We start from the raw sequence: 8,379 nt of genomic DNA on the forward strand, positions 1-8,379 counted from the left end.
GGATACTCATTTCTTTTGAGTTTGAAAGGGACCTCGGGGATCACCTTCTTCTTGGCCACAACATCATAGAAGTGGCCTTGATGGGCTTTGGAGATGAACCTTTCCATCTCCCATGACTCGGAGGTGGAAACTTTTGTCTTCCCTTTCCCTTTTCTAGAGGATTCTCCGGTCTTAGGTGCCATCAATGGTAATGGAAAAACAAAAAGCTTATGCTTTTACCACACCAAACTTAGAATTTTGCTCGCCCTCGAGCAAGAGAAGAAAGAAAAGATGAAGAAGAAGAAGAAGAAAATATGGAGAGGAGGGGGAAGGTGTGTTTCGGCCAAGAATAGAAAAGAGGGTTGTGTTGTGTGAAAATGAGGAAGAATGGAAGGCTTTATATAGGGAAGGGAGGGGGGTAAGTTTCGGCCATTTAGGGTGGGTTTGGGTGGGAAATTGGTTTTGAATTTTGAAGGTAGGTGGAGTTTATGAGGTAGGTTTATGGGGAAGAGTGGATGGATGTGAGTGGTGAAGAGGTGATGGGGAAGAGAGATTATGGTGATTGGTGAAGGGTTTTGGGGAAGAGTGTTTATGGGATTGTGTGAAAGAGGGGTGAGAAGAAGTGAGTGGAGGTAGGTGGAGATCCTGTGGGGTCCACAGATCCTGAGGTGATCCTGTGGGTTCCACAGATCCTGAGATGTTCAAGGATTTACAACCTTGCACCAAATTAGGCATGTAAAATGCCCTTGCACACAACTCTGGGCGTTGAGCGCCAGGTTGGTGCTTGTTCTGGGCGTTCAGCGCCAGCTCTCCTCCAGGGTGCATTTCTGGCGTTCAAACGCCCAGATGCTGCCTATTTCTGGCGTTCAGCGCCAGAACCATGCTCTGTTCTGGCGTTGAATGCCCAAAACATGCTTCTTACTGGCGTTTAAACGCCAGTAAGGTCTTCCTCCAGGGTGTGATTTTTCTTCTGCTGTTTTTGATTCCGTTTTCAATTTTTATATTTATTTTGTGACTCCACATGATCATGAACCTAATAAAACATGAAAAACAAAAATAAAATTAGATAATTAAACATTGGGTTGCCTCTCAACAAGCGCTTCTTTAATGTCAATAGCTTGACAGTGGGCTCTCATGGAGCCTCACAGATGTGCAGAGCTTTGTTGAGACCTCCCAACACCAAACTTAGAGTTTGGATATGGGGGTTCGACACCAAACTTAGAGTTTGGCTGTGGCCTCCCAACACCAAACTTAGAGTTTGACTATGGGGGCTTTGGTTGACTCTGCTTTGAGAGAAGCCTTTTCTGCTTCCTCTCCATGGATGCAGAGAGAGATCCTTGAGTTGTAATCACAAGGTTGTCCTTATTTAATTGAAGGATAAATTCTCCTCTGTCCACATCAATCACAACTCTTGCTGTGGCTAGGAAAGGTCTTCCTAGGATGATGGATTCATCCTCTTCCTTTCCAGTATCCAGGACTATGAAATCAGCAGGGATGTAAAGGCCTTCAACCTTTACTAACACGTCCTCTACTTGTCCATAAGCCTGTTTTCTTGAATTGTCTGCCATCTCTAATGAGATTTTAGCAGCTTGCACCCCATAGATTCCCAGTTTCTCTATTACAGAGAGGGGCAAGAGGTTTATTCCTGAACCAAGGTCACACAGAGCCTTAAAGATCATGGTGCCTATGGTACAAGGTATTATGAACTTTCCAGGATCCTGTCTCTTCTGAGGCAATGTCAGTTGATCCAGATCACTTAGTTCATTGGTGAACAAGGGAGGTTCATCTTCCCAAGTTTCAATACCAAATAATTTGGCATTTAGCTTCATGATTGCACCAAGGAACTTGGTAGCTTGCTCTTCAGTAACACCCTCATTTTCTTCAGAAGAAGAATACTCATCAGAGCTCATGAATGGCATAAGGAGTTCAATGGAATCTCTATGGTCTCTAGATGAGCCTCAGAGTCCTTTGGTTCCTCAGAGGGAAACTCCTTATTGATCACTGGACGTCCCAGGAGGTCTTCCTCCTTGGGATTCACATCCTCTCCTTCTTTCACAGGTTCGGCCATGGTGATTAATTCAATGGCCTTGCACTCTCCTTTTGGATTTTCTTCTGTATTGCTTGGGAGAGTACTAGGAGGGATTTCAGTGATCCTTTTACTCAGCTGGCCCACTTGTGCTTCCAAATTTCTAATGGAGGACCTTGTTTCATTCATGAAACTCACAGTGGCTTTAGATAGATCAGAGACTAAATTTGCTAAGCTAGATGGATTCTGCTCAGAATTCTCTGTCTGTTGCTGAGTGGATGGTGGAAAAGGTTTACTATTGTTAAACCTGTTTCTTCCACCATTATTAAAGCCTTGTTGAGGCTTTTGATCCTTCCATGAGAGATTTGGGTGATTTCTCCATGATGGATTGTAGGTGTTTCCATATGGTTCACCCATGTAATTTACCTCTGCTATTGCAGGGTTCTCAGGATCATAAGCTTCTTCTTCAGAAGATGCCTCTTGAGTACTGTTGGATGCAGCTTGCATTCCATTCAGACTCTGAGAAATCATATTGACTTGCTGAGTCAATATTTTATTCTGAGCCAGTATGGCATTCAGAGTATCAATTTCAAGAACTCCCTTCTTCATAGGCGTCCCATTACTCACAGGATTCCTCTCAGAAGTGTACTTGAACTGGTTATTAGCAACCATGTCAATGAGTTCTTGAGCTTCTGCAGGCGTTTTCTTTAGGTGAATGGATCCACCTACAGAAGTATCCAATGACATCTTTGATAGCTCAGATAAACCATCATAGAATATATCCAGGATGGTCCATTCTGAAAGCATGTCAGAAGGACACTTTTTGGTCAGCTGCTTGTATCTTTCCCAAGCTTCATAGAGGGATTCACCTTCTTTCTGTCTGAAGGTTTGAACATCCACTCTAAGCTTGCTCAACTTTTGAAGAGGAAAGAACTTGGCTAAGAAAGTCGTGACCAGCTTATCCCAAGAGTTCAGGCTATCTCTGGGTTGAGAGTCCAACCACACTCTAGCTCTGTCTCTTACAGCAAAAGGGAAAAGCATAAGCCTGTAGACTTCAGGATCTACTCCATTAGTCTTAACAGTATCACAGATCTGCAAGAATTCAGTTAAGAACTGAAAAGGATCTTCAGATAGAAGTCCATGAAACTTGCAGTTCTGCTGCATCAGAGAAACTAGCTGAGGTTTCAGCTCAAAATTGTTTGCTCCAATGGTAGGAATGGAGATGCTTCTTCCATGTAAATTGGAATTAGGTGCAGTAAAGTCACCAAGCGTTCTCCTTGCATTATTGTTGTTGGGTTCGGCTGCCATCTCCTTTACTTGTTTGAAATTTTCAATAAGGTTGTCTCTGGATTGTTGTAATTTAGCTTCTCTTAGTTTCCTCTTCATAGTCCTTTCAAGTTCTGGATCAGCTTCAACAAGAATGCCTTTTTCCTTGTTCCTGCTCATAAGAAAGAGAAGAAAACAAGAAAAGAAGAGGAATCCTCTATGTCACAGTAAAGAGGTTCCTTATTGTTAGTAGAAGAAGAAAAGGAATAGGGGTGAAGAAGAATGAAGAATCCAAACACAAGGGTAAGGATAGGAGCAGTGATGTGAGATGAAGATGAGTGTTAGTAAATGAATAAATAAAATAGAAGGAGATGAGAGAGAAGGATGATTTTCGAAAATAATTTTTGAAAAAGAGTTTATGATTTTCGAAAATAGTTTTTGAAAAAGGTTAGTAATTTTCGAAAATAAAAAATCAAAAATTAAAATAATTAGTTAATTAAAAAGAAATTTTGAAAAAGGGGAAAGATATTTTCGAAAATGAGAGAGAGAGAGAGTTAGTTAGGTGGTTTTGAAAAAGATAAAAAACAAACAAAGAGTTAGTTAGTTAGTTGAAACAAATTTTGAAAATCAATTTTTTTGAAAAGATAAGAAGATAAGAAGTTATTTTTGAAAAGATATTATTTGAAATTAGTTTTGAAAAAGATTTGATTTTTAAAATTACAATTAATGACTTGATTCACAAGAAATCACAAGATATGATTCTAGAACTTAAAGTTTGAATCTTTCTTAACAAGCAAGTAACAAACTTGAAATTTTTGAATCAAAACATTAATTGATGATGTTATTTTCGAAAATTATGATATAAAATTAAGAAAAAGGTTTTTGAAAAATATTTTTGAAATTTTTGAAAATAACCAAGAAAAATGAAAAAGATTTGATTTTTGAAAAAGATTTTGAAAAAGATAAGATTTTTAAATTGAAAATTTGATTTGACTCATAAAAAATAACTAGATTTTAAAAATTTTTGAAAAAGTCAACTCAAATTTTCGAATTTTATGAGAGAAAAAGGGAAAGATATTTTTTTGATTTTTGAATTTTTAATGATGAGAGGGAAAAACATGAAAAAGACTCAATGCATGAAAATTTTAGATCAAAACAATGAATGCATGCAAGAATGCTATGAATGTCAAGATGAACACCAAGAACACTTTGAATGTCAAGATGAACATCAAGAACATATTTTTGAAAAATTTTTAATGCAAAGAAAACATGCAAGACACCAAACTTAGAATTCTTTAATACTTAGACATAAAGAATTCAGGAATGCATATGAAAAACAAGAAAAGACACAAAACATGCAAATGCAAAGATCAAACAAGAAGACTTACCAAGAACAACTTGAAGATCATGAAGAACACTATGAATGCATGAATTTTTTCGAAAAATGCAAGATGAACATGCAATTGACACCAAACTTATAACATGACTCAAGACTCAAACAAGAAACACAAAAAACATTTTTGATTTTTATGATTTTCTAATTTTTTTGTATTTTTTCGAAAATTATTTGAAAAACAAAAATAAGGATTCCAAAATTTTTAATATGAATTCCAGGAATCTAGCATTCTTAGTCTAAAGCTCCAATATGAGGGTTAGGCATGGCTTAATAGCCAGCCAAGCTTTAGTATGTAACTCAGACATGACACGCCTAACATGCCCTACAGTCGTGGCTTTACAGCCAACCAGGCTTCAACATGCTTCATGAAACACTAGAATTCATTCTTAAAAATTCTGAGGAAAAATATTTTTTTTGAAAACATTTTTATTATATTTTTTATTTTTTTTTTCAAAAACAAAGGAGAAATTTTTGAAAAATTTTTGAAAACAAAACAAAAAGAAAATTACCTAATCTGAGCAACAAGATGAACCGTCAGTTGTCCATACTCGAACAATCCCCGGCAACGGTGCCAAAAACTTGGTATGCGAAATTGTTACTCAGGTTGTGAATTATTATTCGAAATTGATTCCCTGGCAATGGCACCAAAAACGGATGCACAGAACCATGGTCTAAACATATCTTCACAACTTCGCATAACTAACCAGCAAGTGCACTGGGTCGTCCAAGTAATACCTTACGTGAGTAAGGGTCGAATCCCACGGAGATTGTTGGTATGAAGCAAGCTATGGTCACCTTGTAAATCTCAGTCAGGCGGATATAAAATAGTTATGTAGTTTTTGAAATGTAGTAATAAAAGAAGGATAGAAATACTTATGTAAATCATTGGTGAGAATTTCAGATAAGCGTGTGGAGATGCAATCGTTCCTCTGAACATCCGCTTTCCTGCTATCTTCATCCAATTAGTCTTACTTCCTTCTATGGCTGGCTTTATGCAAGGACATCACCGTTGTCAGTGGCTACATCCTCTCCTCTTGTGAAAATGGTCCAAGATGCCCTGTCACGGCACGGCTAATCATCTGAGGTTCCCGATCATGCTGGAATAGGATTCACCCTCCTTTTGCGTCTGTCACTACGCCCAGCAATCGCGAGTTTGAAGCTCGTCACAGTCATTCAATCATTAAATCCTACTCGAAATACCACAGACAAGGTTTAGACTTTCCGGATTCTCTTGAATGCCGCCATCATTCTAGCTTACACCACAAAGATTCCGATTAAGAGATCTAAGAGACACTCATTCAATCTAAGGTAGAACGGAAGTGGTTGTCAGTCACACGTTCATAGGGAATGATGATGATTGTCACGTTCATCACATTCAGGTTGAAGTACGAATGAATATATTAGAAGCGAAATAAGATGAATTGAATAGAAAACAGTAGTACTTTGCATTAATCTTTGAGGAACAGCAGAGCTCCACACCTTAATCTATGGAGTGTAGAAACCCTACCGTTGAAAATACATAAGTGATAATGGAGTTCATTGGTCTCGGTCCCAGAGGGGAACCGGAGTAACCAAGACTGCGAATACAATGATAAAAAGTTCTATTTATAATAAACTAGTCACTAGGGTTTACAGAAGTAAGTAATTGATGCATAAATCCACTTCCGGGGCCCACTTGGTGTGTGCTTGGGCTGAGCTTGAATGTTACACGTGCATAGGCTCTTTCTGGAGTTGAACGCCAGGTTGTAACGTATTTCTGGCGTTCAACTCTGGTTTGTGACTTGTTTCTGGCGTTTAACTCCAGACAGCAACGTAGAACTGGCGTTCAACGCCCTTTTATGTCGTCTAAACTTGGCTAAAGTATGGACTATTATACATTGCTGGAAAGCCCTGGATGTCTAATTTCCAACGCAATTGGAAGCGCGCCTTTTTGAGTTCTGTAGCTCCAGAAAATCCACTTCGAGTGCAGGGAGGTCAGAATCCAACAACATCAGCAGTCCTTCTTCAGCCTCTGAATCTGATTTTTGCTCAAGTCCTTCAATTTTAGCCAGAAAATACCTGAAATCACAGAAAAACACACAAACTCATAGTAAAGTCCAGAAATGTGAATTTAACATAAAAACTAATGAAAACATCCCTAAAAGTAACTAGATTCTACTAAAAACATACTAAAAACAATACCAAAAAGCGTATAAATTATCCGCTCATCAATAAGAAAGGAAATGTTTCGGATTTCTGAAAGAATAAACATTATTTCTCTGAAAAGGTTTTAAACGATTACCTATTGGTTTTTAAAAAAGATCCATAAGGCAATGATAATCACTGAGCTTGAAAATAATTTTCTTATTAAATATCTTCTTATGACAACTTTGAAACTCCAAGGTGAGACCGTGTAGTTAGGTTCTCACCCCCCTACGGCTTTACCTTTTCAGGAATCGAATGAAGAAGCATTAAGAAGAGTTATACTGTGTTTGATTTATATGTTGTTGTATTAATTAGATTATTTTCTTCCCTCGTCTTTGTTATTACAATTTTGTGAGAGGGATAGGAGTTGTATGTTTTAGATATATATTATATTATAAGATATTATGTAAGAAGTCTTGTATATGAATCTATGCCTGCTTGTTTTTTTTTAAGATAAAGTATTTATTTCCGGTTTTCAAAGAAATCAGCGATATGGTGTTGAGTCATAGGCTCCTATTTTAATATTAAGTATATAAAGTAGTCGTAATACTTTTTGCTATCAGAGTGGCGCAGTCGAAAGCATGACATTCTGGTAGTGAGGGTGTTACATCACACTTTGTTTTATGTTTAACATAAATATTTATAGTAATGCATAAACCGCTATACCCCTATCGCGATTTATGGACAATTCACGCATACACGTAAACTGCGACACCCCTATCGCGATTTATGACCAGTTTTGCTTGCACGTAATCTGCGACACCCCTAGAGCGAATTACGTGTATTTTGTAAACCGCAGGACTCTTGTTGCGATTTATATTGATTATACAAAAAATACATTTTGGTATTCATTTTTCATTTTATACATTCGGATAAAATTGGTTTGCATTTTATTTATTATAGTAAATTGCCCTAAAATCTTACATGATTATAACTCCTACATATAATCATATAATAATAAATTAATAATAAAATATTTAAAATTTAATACCTTTTTCTTCACTATAAAGGAACTCCTTCGAGTTTGGAAATAAGTAATAAATGTGTTTAATAATTCAATTTTTTAAAATATTATTGTTTTAATTGAAAAATAAAATTAGAATAATACTAAAAAACTAACACTTTAATAGTCAATTTTAACTAATATTATAACAAATTGTTAAATAAATTCAGTATAAAACTTATTAAAAATAAATATTTGTCAAAATTTAAATGTTCTAAATTTAAAAAATATAAAAATTTTAATATTAAATATTAACTGTCATGTTAGTTGTATAATGTTTATTCTACATATTTTGTAACAGGTCTGTTACACATACAAGTCTTTTTGACTTACAAGCTATATAAGTTGGTTCAAGTCCAAGAAAAAAACACGCACACCACTCTTTTAGAATCGAGCGTCCAACGCACGCGCCTTAATCACCCTTTCCACAATACGTTTACTCTTCCTCTTCTTCCTCAATCAAAACGCAAACCGTCAAGATTCAAGCTACATTTGAAACAAATTACGATTCTGCAGAAACGTTTC

The 8,379-nt window shown here is 36.6% G+C and overlaps 1 non-coding gene across 1 annotated transcript; it reads left to right on the forward strand.

The window, feature by feature from the left end:
- The first annotated feature begins 2,806 nt into the window (after positions 1-2,806).
- Positions 2,807-2,914, forward strand: LOC112781466 (small nucleolar RNA R71). The gene has a single exon (XR_003192242.1). It is a non-coding gene; the product is annotated as a small nucleolar RNA R71 (small nucleolar RNA).
- The last annotated feature ends 5,465 nt before the right edge of the window (positions 2,915-8,379 follow it).

The sequence above is a fragment of the Arachis hypogaea genome, chromosome 19, assembly GCF_003086295.3.
Source record: "Arachis hypogaea cultivar Tifrunner chromosome 19, arahy.Tifrunner.gnm2.J5K5, whole genome shotgun sequence".
In the NCBI taxonomy this organism is placed as follows: domain Eukaryota; kingdom Viridiplantae; phylum Streptophyta; class Magnoliopsida; order Fabales; family Fabaceae; genus Arachis; species Arachis hypogaea.